Source organism: Plutella xylostella, chromosome 7, assembly GCF_932276165.1.
Source record: "Plutella xylostella chromosome 7, ilPluXylo3.1, whole genome shotgun sequence".
NCBI classification, from domain to species: domain Eukaryota; kingdom Metazoa; phylum Arthropoda; class Insecta; order Lepidoptera; family Plutellidae; genus Plutella; species Plutella xylostella.
Genome location: NC_063987.1, coordinates 8216790 through 8228572, shown reverse-complemented (window position 1 = coordinate 8228572; position 11783 = coordinate 8216790). Strand labels below are relative to the sequence as shown.

Here is an 11783-nt window from a genome sequence, read left to right as displayed (position 1 = left end):
GAGTAACGCGTGTGAATTTGCCGCTAGGGGCGCTGGTGTCGACTGAGGTTAAGTGACATTTTACTTTTCATATAATTTGTTTGGCGGGCTTCGTGATAAATTATATTTTCGTTCATTTCCCTGTTGAAAAGTGATCTCTTTTCGCGAAATTATCGCAAATATGGATTATTTATCGATGAATGTGCACGCTTTGAAAGCTGAATTAAGGAAAAGAGATAAATAAGCGGTCTCAAAGAGCAGCTAATTCAGAGGTTAGTTTGTTTACTGTTTACAAACTTATTTTTTACGAAATGTATGCTTGTTTGCTTTAGGTAACAGCTATGTTTTTGCTTTTTACAGACACCAAGACTATGACCGTAACAGTAACTTGGTTGTTAACGTAGAGGACAGCATCATACAACAAAATGGTTCAGTGTATACTGTTGAGTGGCCTTAAGAAACTTTGTATAGCAGTGTAAACACTAAAAATGAAACTCCAGATCTAGATATTGTCACCAATGAGTAACTACTTTGGAATTTATGTACAGTGTACGTACGTACATACCATCGCTCTTACGGTGAATGAAAACATCGTGATAAAATCTGCATATCTAGATTTTCGAACCCACCAACCTGCAGAGGACCAGTGTGGTAGGAAATGGTCCAAGCTTAGGAGTTGAGTTTAGACCTTAAGGCGATATGGACAAAGGCTCCATTCGAGTGAGCCAGGTGCAGGTACTGACACCCCCACAAATAATAGAATACTTAGTATACTATACTACCATTATTAAGTTTCAACTAACAACTCAACCAGCATTCATTGTGTGGATTACTAATGTGTTATATTTTTTGTATAGCAGTGTGTTTAAACGGAAAGGATAAATAAAAGTTAAATCAGTGTGTAATTCTTTTATTTTTAGTGTATTTATTAAATGCCTAATCCTTATTTACATTATGTTCTTTCTGAAATTGGTTATAATGATTTTCACAAACACGAGATTATCGGATAATAATTATTTCACAAGCCACTGTTTTAGAACAGTTTTATCACTTGGTAACATATGTCCTCCTTTTCTTTCCCAATATAACGGATCTGAACAACATTGCGGCATAGTAACTCGATATGATGATAGTTATTTTATAATTAATAAGCTTATAAGATTCAAGATTTAAAACTTTATTTGGCTCCAATTTGATAAAGTCGCCTTTGATAAATTTGACAGCTATGGTACCTCTTAACCTCAGTCGACAGTGGCGCCAACTGGTGAGCAAAAAAACGGTAGTCCCCATTGTAATCATTTTGATGCCAATTCGAATAGTTTCGTCCAGTTTTAATACTCTGTATTAGGTTAATGACCCCAGATTGGAATTCCAGTATTTGATCATCATCAAAATGCCGAAGGGATGGCAGAACCCCCTTAAAATAAATCATGTTACGGTCATCACTTCCAATTGTGTTTAATTGATGATCAACAAGTTTCATCATTTTATCATCCAATACGCTGCCACTATCCATTCTTTTCTTTTCTTTTTTGATGATGATTCTAAGTGTTTCTCTTTCTGATTTTCTTGTTGACCTGCATTTTCTCTTTGGGCTTCATCTCTTGTATTTGGATTATTGTCACATGTTTCACCTGGCTTAATAATTGGCTTCAAAAAGCTCATCTCTTGATTATATTTGTAGGGCTTAGATTTTGTACCAGACCCAGATTTTTTTGTTTCTTTGTTTTCATCACTGAACTTCCTGAAACAATAATTCATAAAACTGTATGAACGGTTTTATAAGAAGATTTTTATTTACATCGCATTATTCCCAATATTACAAAACAACCACAGATGAATATATATATACTAGAAAACAACTGTAATAATAAGGACACGGTTTCGAAACACGTCACGACAAGACGAGCGGTCTGTTGTCGGGCGAATAGATAAAGATAAAAGATAAAAATTCTTTATTCGGTGTCTAGCACCACTCACCAAAAAAATAATAACATAAGTACACAAAAAATAAAACAAAAAACGAAATTAAAATTAAAAGTAAAACAAACAAACAAACAAAAGAACATTAAGAATAATTAAAAAATATATATATATATATATATTTATAATGGTGTGAGTTGTCCAGCACCGAAAAGGCCTGCGCCTCAGCTTACACCGCTACAGATGAGGTGGCATCCACCCACCTGACGCGGCACTGGTTTTCAGTCGCGTCCTAGAGTGACTGTAATTTGACCTACTGTTATAAAAATATACTGTATATAGGTATACGGTTATACATAAATTTTATACTTAAATACCAATACTGGATAATATAATGACAATCATAAAAACATACACATAATATATAATGCAAGCATGTATACAATAATTTGTTTCTAATGGTTATAAACAAATAAAAATACTAAGTGAGGGTAAATGTGCCTTCGGCGTTTCAGCGGGCGAGCGACACCGGTCACACCGGTCGCCTCGCTTGTTTCAGCGCTCAGAACAGCCCGTGCTGTCGGCTGAACACTACGGTGAAACAGTTTTACAAACACAATAGATACAGTGTGAGTGAAAAAGGAACACAATTAGCACCACACAAGATCCATTTTTCAATAGCGGATAATATTGAGAAATAAAAAAAGGTAAGACAAAGGTTAAACAAAACATTTAACAAATAACTAATTTACTTTTAATAATATAAACGAAATAACTATTTAATTGTATTAGAGCATCATTCATTAGGCCTAAGTACATATACGTAAAAAATAATATTTGTTTCAGGTTAACGTTTCGTCAGAACAAAAGTGTATTCCTGACGATATTATGTAAAGGAAGATAAACGCATAGACTTGCGGGCTGATCCCGTGGGATTGAGTGGGAAACTAGTACCCTCCACGTGTCGTGACGAGAATGCCAGTAAGTAAATCACACATACTTATATTGTAAATAAATCTATATAAATATTATGTAACGCACTAACGTAAGCAAATAATAAATACATATTTTTTTTAAGTACGCTTCTGCTAAATGGCCAGGCTCACCAACACGATCTCTGTTTTAAAAGGAGCATTCGCTTTAACTTTGACCTAAATGATGCAACTGATTTCAGGTTACGCAAGCTTGGGTCTAGGCGGTTCCAACAGGAAGTAGCATTAAAGGAGAACGAGGCTTTGAATATGGCAGTCTTATGCTGAGGAGTGAGGAGCAGGTATGAAGAGGCTCTCGTACGGTACATATTGAAGTCACGGGACCACCTTAGTTTATCATAAAGGTATTCAGGTATGTGTCTATGTACTATGCCAAACAACAAACATGCAAAATGTAGGTACCGTCGGCTTGCTATTTTTAACAATCCACTGTTATTTATGAAGGGAGTGACGTGTGCCCGGGGGGGGATGTCGTGACAGAATCGAGCGCAAGCATTTTGTACCCGCTGTAGCAGACGTTGTGTTTTCGCATAAAGGCAAGGTCCATATACCGTATCTGCATAATTTAATTCTATTCACAAACGCCGTTCGCTGTCCGTCTGTGTATTTATGAATTATTATACATAAATAAAATATACAGGGACCTGATCTGTGGTTGTTTTATACGGGCTACGCCCCATACGTTTTATAACGGTTTTTGCTTTCGTAAAAAGAGGATGCTTAGTAAGCTGAATTTGTATAATTGAAGAAGCGCTTGAAGAAGTTGTATTTTCATTTAGACTAATCTATCCCACTAGGCAGCCAGTCAAACATATGAAATCGTTTGGGTGCCTAGTGGGAACGCTTATTCTGAATGAAAATACGACTTCTTCATCCCACTAATTTGGCTTTAATGAAATATTTTTTTAGGTATTTGGCGTCAGGACTTTCCTATGAAGATCTTCATTTTAGTTATCGAATTGGCAAATCAACCATTTCCACCATCGTAGTAGAAGTGACGCAAAGTATATGGAATAATTTATATGAAGAATTTATGCCACTTCCTAATAAGGAAGAAGAGTGGTTAAAGATAGCAAGTGGATTTAATGAAAAGGCCAATTTCCCTCACTGCCTTGGAGCAGTTGACGGGAAGCATATTAGGCTTCGAAAGCCGTCAAATAGTGGTTCAGTATATATGAACTACAAAGATTTCTTTTCAATAGTGTTATTAGCAGTCGTAGATTCAGATTATCGATTCGTTTACGTCAGTGTAGGTTCCTATGGAAAAGAATGCGACTCATCAATATTTAAAGAGTCAAGTTTTTGGAAAATGTTGACAGAAGGCCGTTTGAATATACCCGAACCAAGGCCTTTATTTACAGAATCAGAAGTTCAAGTTCCTTACGTAATTATTGGCGACGAGGGATTTGGTTTACACACACATTTATTAAGACCTTTTGGTGGAACGCATCTTGACAGAGGTAAACAAATATTTAATTATCGTTTAACCAGAGCGAGAAGATACGTTGAATGTGCGTTTGGCATTCTAGCAAATAAGTGGAGAATTTTACATAGACCCATAGACCTTAAACGAGAAACAGCTATTTCAGTAGTGAAAGCTTGTACTGTCCCCCACAATTTGATTATAAAAAAGGAGGGAATTGAATTAGAAAAAGAATTTAATTTTGAAAATTTACTACCCCAGGAAGTATCACCGAGTGTCGGAACTGGCAATTCAATGAGAAATGAATTTATGACCTACTTTCTATCAGAAACTGGATCAGTACCATGGCAAGACAACAAAATATAGGCAGTATAGATTTGTATTTAAAATTTTCTCAATAAAAACTTACGAAACAACTATCGGTCCTTTTGATCCATTTCTTCAAAATTATGCATATTTCCCGCCATGCTGCTGTTTTAGCGGTTTTGTCCTTAAAAATTTCCAAAAATTTATTCCATAAAACTGGCCTGTCTTTGATTGCAGCAATCAAAACTTCGCGATTTATTTGTTGGTCATACCATTTTTCTTTTTCTTTTTTCGACATGATTTTATTGAAGCGCAGCGCTACACGTCTTAACAAGTCAAAGGAATGTACTGAATTGAGCGGGCGCGCGGCGGGTGGGGCAGACAGGCGGGCGGAGCAGGCAGGCGCGCGGGGCGCGAGCGCCAATCACGATTCGAGATTTTTAACGAATCGTCATTCTAATGACCGTAGTGACCGACGTATCCGTCTACGTCTTTTTTCACGATTCGTGAAGCGTGTGAACATGGGTATATAAAAAGCATTGCTCCCGTCAAAAAAAATAACGAATCGTGAAAAAACACGATTCGTCTTCGTGTGAATGAGCTCTGACTAATAATGAGAAGAAGAATCAAATCAAATCAAATCAAATCAAATATATTTATTTAACAAAAAACACAATTTACAAACAGAAATACACTGCGATCCTCACACTAGGCAAGCCTGTGACGTGAGGATCAGATTACGACATTGTAAATACGACTACTACGGTTTACAGTAATTTGTATTGGTAGGTACTAGTAAATATTAAATAACAATAATTTTGGTAAGTACTTAGGTAAAATCAAAAACATTTTGAACTGATCGGATACAAAATAAAATGAAAGCATGCATTTATGTTATCAACCAGATTAATAGTTATGTAACTTATAAAAAACATATCAATATAAATGAAATACATAAAATATAATTAAATATATATAATATCGCGGGACGATGGACAGTCAAGATTTGTTGGATAGTAAAGATTCAGTATCATCGTAGCTTAAGAATAAGCTATGAATGAGAATTAATACCAATAAAGACTACAAACAAATTTTCAAATATTGTCCCCTTCGCCGGAAAAATAGCAATAACTTTTTTGTTAATGAATAAATTCTGAATCTAAATGCAAAACTTTTTCACCTCACGGGCTCATTGATGTTAGTATTAGTACTAACTTTTTTAGCTATGGTGATCCGCAAGTGAAAGTTTTTTTTGGTGTGTAAATTTTTTTTATTTTTTTATGATGTCCCTTTAATTTTTTTGGATAAATGGTCGTATAGGTCTTGTAGAGTGATAAATCAGGAATTTTAATATAAAAAAGAAAAACAATATATTAAGATTTGGAGATTTGGTATCAAAGTCAATGACTTTACCCAAAATTTTATAAAATTTTATTTAATCTAAAATATCTCGTATACCGTGACACTTTCACTAAGGCCTTTTTATGTTTTTCTGATAGGGCATGATCTCATCCATCACCAGTTTTCATTTGGACCACTCATAACGGGACACCCTGTATATGAAATACCCCCGCTGGCAGCACGCTCGACAGTCGATAATGTTTTGCTCTTAGATTTCTTCGAGGGAGATTCAAAATATGAATCAATATTTTCGTGAATCGGTTTTTTGAGTGAATGGTGAGGATATTTCATCATCACTAGGGCTCGGATGATAGTAATTTTTCATCGTGTAGTCGCAGTCGTCAATTATTGTTGATGGCTAAAACAAATAAATTTACTTGGTTTTACTACGATAAAAAATAGATGATGTACATTATCTTATGGTGGGGGTATTACCTACTATGCCATGAGAAAACTAACTATAGTGTTACTTGCACAAACAAATACGGGTAAGAATAAAAGTAAGTTAAAACATTGAGGTGCTTTTGATTCACATACAATGTACACAAAGTAATGGACTATTATACATATTCAACGGAAAGTGTTTAGATACAAAATATAACTTACATTCATATCTCTGGACACTGCAGGTACCTATGTAGCACAATACACAATAATTATTAACTCACTCAGTAGAGAGCCAGGCTGATATGATTGAGATCTGACATGCAGCGCGTTTTATATACGCGGAATGCGGTGTCGGGGGTATTTTTTGTACACGACCCCATTCTTTATCGAGATTAAACCCAAACGGGTTCCCTACGAGTCTTCGAAACTCATTTTTTCGAATATGCATACATCGACAACCTTAAACCGAAGGTTTCATAGTGCGATGGCTTGTTGCTTCGAAGGATTTTTTGTTCGACGTATCTTTACACCGAACATCTTACTACGGCATATTGTTTCTCCAATGTTTATTGGTCCGATGTAACGATACTTCGAAAATTTTTATACAACCATCTAACGGCAACGTAGTAGGTACAACATATACAATGAAATGTAAGGAATCAATGAAATAATTATATCTTTAATCCCACACAAAATTACATAATAAGTACAATCATGTACAATAACAAAAACTTAAAGAAACAAAATATAAAAATCGAAAAGTCACATTTACTTATGTACAATTTATACAAAATTATGTATATGTATGAATACAGAAATACATTGGTCTGTACGATAGCGAAAACTCAAAAAACCCCTTTATGGCTAATCGGAAATGTCACATTATAATAGCCACTTTTGTATAAAATTATATAACAAGTAGTACATTATCATGTATTAGCAACAATATTATAACAAAAACAAAAAAATAACAAATCATACAAACATGAGATTAATATTTTTATAAGATCTACTAATTAATGAGACAAAAAAACTAAAATGTCATAAATATAAGTCGTGATTTAATAATCCCATATTATTATAATTCTGTAATATGTGCAATAGCACGTAAGAAATCTAAGGTTTCCATCTCATGTCTTTTATCACAAATTCTCTTGATACTGTCGTTTCTAGTGTTACGTTTTTTTTTTGGTGGGGTTCTTACAATCTCAGCTTGAGATCTTTCTATGGCGTGGTTTGTGCTGGCTTGTTCCTTCATCAGTTTTCTTATGGTACTATATACACCATAGCGGTTGTTATTAAGAATACTATTCCACCGACGGTGCCATGCTTCGACACTGTTTTGAGTCCGCGGCAACCCTATTTCATTTTGACTATGAATAGACCATAGTCGAGGTGGAAATAATGGTGGACATCTGGTTATAGTTACTTTGGTTCCTTCTATGTGTGATTGGGGTTTCCCGAGAACGTATTACAGTTCAAACCAATCTATAACAGGTTCCGCATCTTCGGGCAGGACATTTAACTTTAGGGAGTTAAACGCTGTGGGGATTTCTTCCGGCGGTAGGTACGCCAAAGCAACTAATTGACGTAATCTGAGCGCAAAGTTACAATCAGTTCCATATTTGGCAGCTAATCCACTTTTTTGAATATGGCGCCATATATTTTGTCCCAAATGAAATAAGCACGTATGATGGTTTGCATTCGGAAATTCAATTCGTATAACATTGATCACAGCAATTTCGAAATCAGTCAAAATATGTTCAGGATTGAGATCAAATCCGAATTCTGCAGCATATAATTTCAGCTCTCGTAAAAATACAAGATAACTATCTTCACTTTTGTCGGTAAGGAAGCAATATACAACCGGAATCGTCTTCCTTGTATCATAATTGCGTCCAACTATGGCATGTATGGAGTATAATTGTGTAAATAATCCAGGAGCAGTCCTGAAAGTACCGTCCATCAGCCATATGAGCGATCTGTTCATAATTGTCAAATTGGTCTTTGTGCAAAATATGAGCAACCTATTCTGATTATTTTCACCATACCGTGTGTCACGTGCTAAAAACGGCTCATCGTTCACTGTCTTATATTCCTCAGGAACTTTTATTTGTTCTAAAGTAGAGGGCTCTTTGGGCGTTGTAGCTTTTCTTGTGCGGTACACTATTTGTCGCATTGCATTTTTATTTGGCAAAGAACAGGCACTAGTGCTTGGTACCTCTTCGAGTGCATTTTGAATTATCTGAGTAGGTTGGTCTGAAGTGGTCGCTGCAGCACGTTTTATGTTGTTTCGTAATGTTATTGAATGTAATAACGATGCATCAGGAGAATGAGAATGTTCACTCATTTCTTTTACAACTGAATGACCACCAATTTCACTAAACACTGTAGTTAAAGAACTTTTACACTGTTTACTTTGTTTATAAACACAACTCCAATAGTATTTATCTCCATCAGTTTTTTTATTTACACATAGCTCGTACCCATCGATAACAATAATGTCGTTGCCGCGTTTTGATTTTAAAACAGTCACTGCACTAGCCATAGTTTGTTTTTATAAACAATCCAAAATCATAAAATAAATACACTTTCCGCCACTAGTCACAAAATGCAAATGAGTTCTCCAGTGCAACTTGTGCAAGCAATAAATATAAGTTAGAACTACCCTCAAATTTATTACAAAAAAATGTATCTAAAAATTTTCGAAGTATCGTTACATCGGACCAATAAACATTGGAGAAACAATATGCCGTAGTAAGATGTTCGGTGTTAAGATACGTCGAACAAAAAATCCTTCGAAGCAACAAGCCATCGCACTATGAAACCTTCGGTTTAAGGTTGTCGATGTATGCATATTCGAAAAAATGAGTTTCGAAGACTCGTAGGGAACCCAACCCAAACACACTTGTGTTAGGTGAAAACTGGTCGAGACTTGCTCATTTTTTTAAATCCGTTTGTTGCCTAGTAAATAAATAGCTGGTCGCATCGACTGATTCGTTACATAACAAATTGTGAATCAAAATAATGTTCAATTCTTGTAACGAACTATCCAAATCGCATATTCGGGAAGGAAGCAACGCACTATAAAGCCATGAAACATATGTGTACTGTCTACATCGAAATTCTGAACATTAATCAGGGTACGTAAATCTTCGGGGCAAATGAATCTCTCTCCCTCTGGTCGAGGTACTTCTGGATACAAAGCGCGTCTGGATACAATTCTGTCGATCGCTCCCCGTTTGAACATAAACTCAATCCCCTCAACCGTCTTCGATAATACTCTCTCAGCATCTCCTTGGTGAAAAGCGGGTTCTTGACAAAGTAACAAAACAAGTCTTATATTGGTCCAATGATCATTTGATTTACCTCTGCTGGTTCCACAGTTTCCAGACCCGGCGCCTGTTCATCTCCAAATGCATCGTCATCCGATTCACGCTGCATTCCCCGTCCTCTATTTTAAGGTAACATTTTGTTGTCGTTGCATCGGCTTGATCAGTTGCTTGATCCAATCGTCGCTGAAATTTTCGAGGTGCCTCGCCTTCCATTTCAAGTGATCTAATTCGCCACGTGGCGTCAGAACCGTTGCCGTGCGTCCCCCGGCCGTTTCCAACTTCCATACAGTGAAACGCGCAACGACAAGTTTCGTAATCGTCTCTTCCGATAGAGTTTTTAAATATCTCACGGCCACCGCTGGAAGAAAGGTACTCAACCAGACAAGGGAGGCATGTAATGATGTATGAACGATGCTATTATGACCCCACTGTTTAGACGTACTAATATATATGATTTGCCAGTGCGTTCGTCGTACTGTGTCTCCTCTATGTCTACACAAAAATTTCCAAGGACTTGCCCGAATGTTGTAATGATGTGCCCTTAAGAAGTATTGATTGTCGATTGTGCATTCATCATAAGGTACTTCGATACCACTCGTTCCTCCAAGTCCGCTTGCCTGCACTCCTCTATGGACTCCTGCACGCTGCTTCCTGCTGTTGCTCTAAATTCAAAAGCTTATAACTTTTAGTTCCGAAGTTTTTTCTGCAAATTTGTTAAGTGATTGTTTTTATTACAATAAATGTTCGAATTGGTGACCTCTTATTCTTTTTTCTTATATTATATCGTGATTTGCTTCTTAACATGCTCGGCATCACTTTCACATCTCCACGGTTACCATTCCAAGTCGCATTTCTCTGCGCATCGTATCAAAAGCGGCGTGAATTTCATTGCATTTCATTCTTTCGCGCTTCTCCAGACGTAAAAATCTAGTACGGTAAGGTCAAGCATTAGGGAAGGAGTGGTCTGAAAACTCCCTGACTGACTTGGTGTATCGAAAATTTAGGATCAACTTTAACGGTTTCGATTTTTCTCTTTAAATTATTAATTTCGGGTTATCTCGTTAACAATACTATGGGATTTAAAATACGTTGTAAGTAGGTACTCGATTACTAGTACCTTATGAATATCTTACTGATTTAGTTCCCGAAAACTTCAGTTAGCTAATAATACTCTGATGAGAGACAAAGAATCGTGACAACTAAATAAGCGGGTGACGTTCAAAGTGTTGTCGTTTTTATTGTGTGGGATCGACACCGTGAATATTAAATAAATAATATTGATATTCATTACTAACCCAACGCCAAAACGATACCGAGAGATTTTGAGATATTGAGATTCCAATGTTTGTTCCAACATCATCAATTCGTCAACAACAAATTTTTGTGCATTATCTGCATTTCGCTCGACGCCAAAACCTGCTTTCTTAAATCTCGGATCAATGACTGTTGCTTTAGCAGCAGTTTTGTTAATCTCATGGCCGCCAAATCTTTTATCAAAAGTCTCCATTAGTTTCATCTTCAAACTTCAGAATTAGTACAGCAATTTCTTAGTGCTGCTTGTACGCCGCGAATCAGAGATACGAGGGCTACACCGAAAAGATCGGGAATAGAATACTTAGGAATAAACTCTCAAACTCAAACTCAAGAAGAATTTTATAAAAAGTAAAAAATAAAAGAGTATTGACCATTTGAATTTGACAAGTCGGTGTAAAAAGTGGAGCTTACGCGGGAACATTTCCGTGCAATAATTTTTCACAACTTTCGTCGAGGTTTATCTCAAGAACAATGTCTCGCCGAGCTTGTTTCTATTTATAAACTTGAAGCACCAAGTAAAACGACTATATATCGTTGGCATTCTGAGTTTCGCCGTGGACGTTCCTCTCTTACCACAGTCCCTTCTACTGGTCGGCCAAAAACAGCGGTAACACAAGATAACATCGATGCTGTAGGCCAGTTAATAAAAGAAGATAGACATGTGACATACGAGCAGATTCGGGCTTCTCTCAGCATTGGTATGACAGCCATTCAAACCATTTT

The 11783-nt window shown here is 36.3% G+C and overlaps 1 long non-coding RNA gene across 1 annotated transcript; it reads left to right on the top strand.

The window, feature by feature from the left end:
* The first annotated feature begins 2487 nt into the window (after positions 1-2487).
* Positions 2488-3459, top strand: LOC125488754. The gene is made up of 3 exons (XR_007266471.1): positions 2488-2609; positions 2749-2883; positions 3077-3459. It is a non-coding gene; the product is annotated as an uncharacterized LOC125488754 (long non-coding RNA).
* The last annotated feature ends 8324 nt before the right edge of the window (positions 3460-11783 follow it).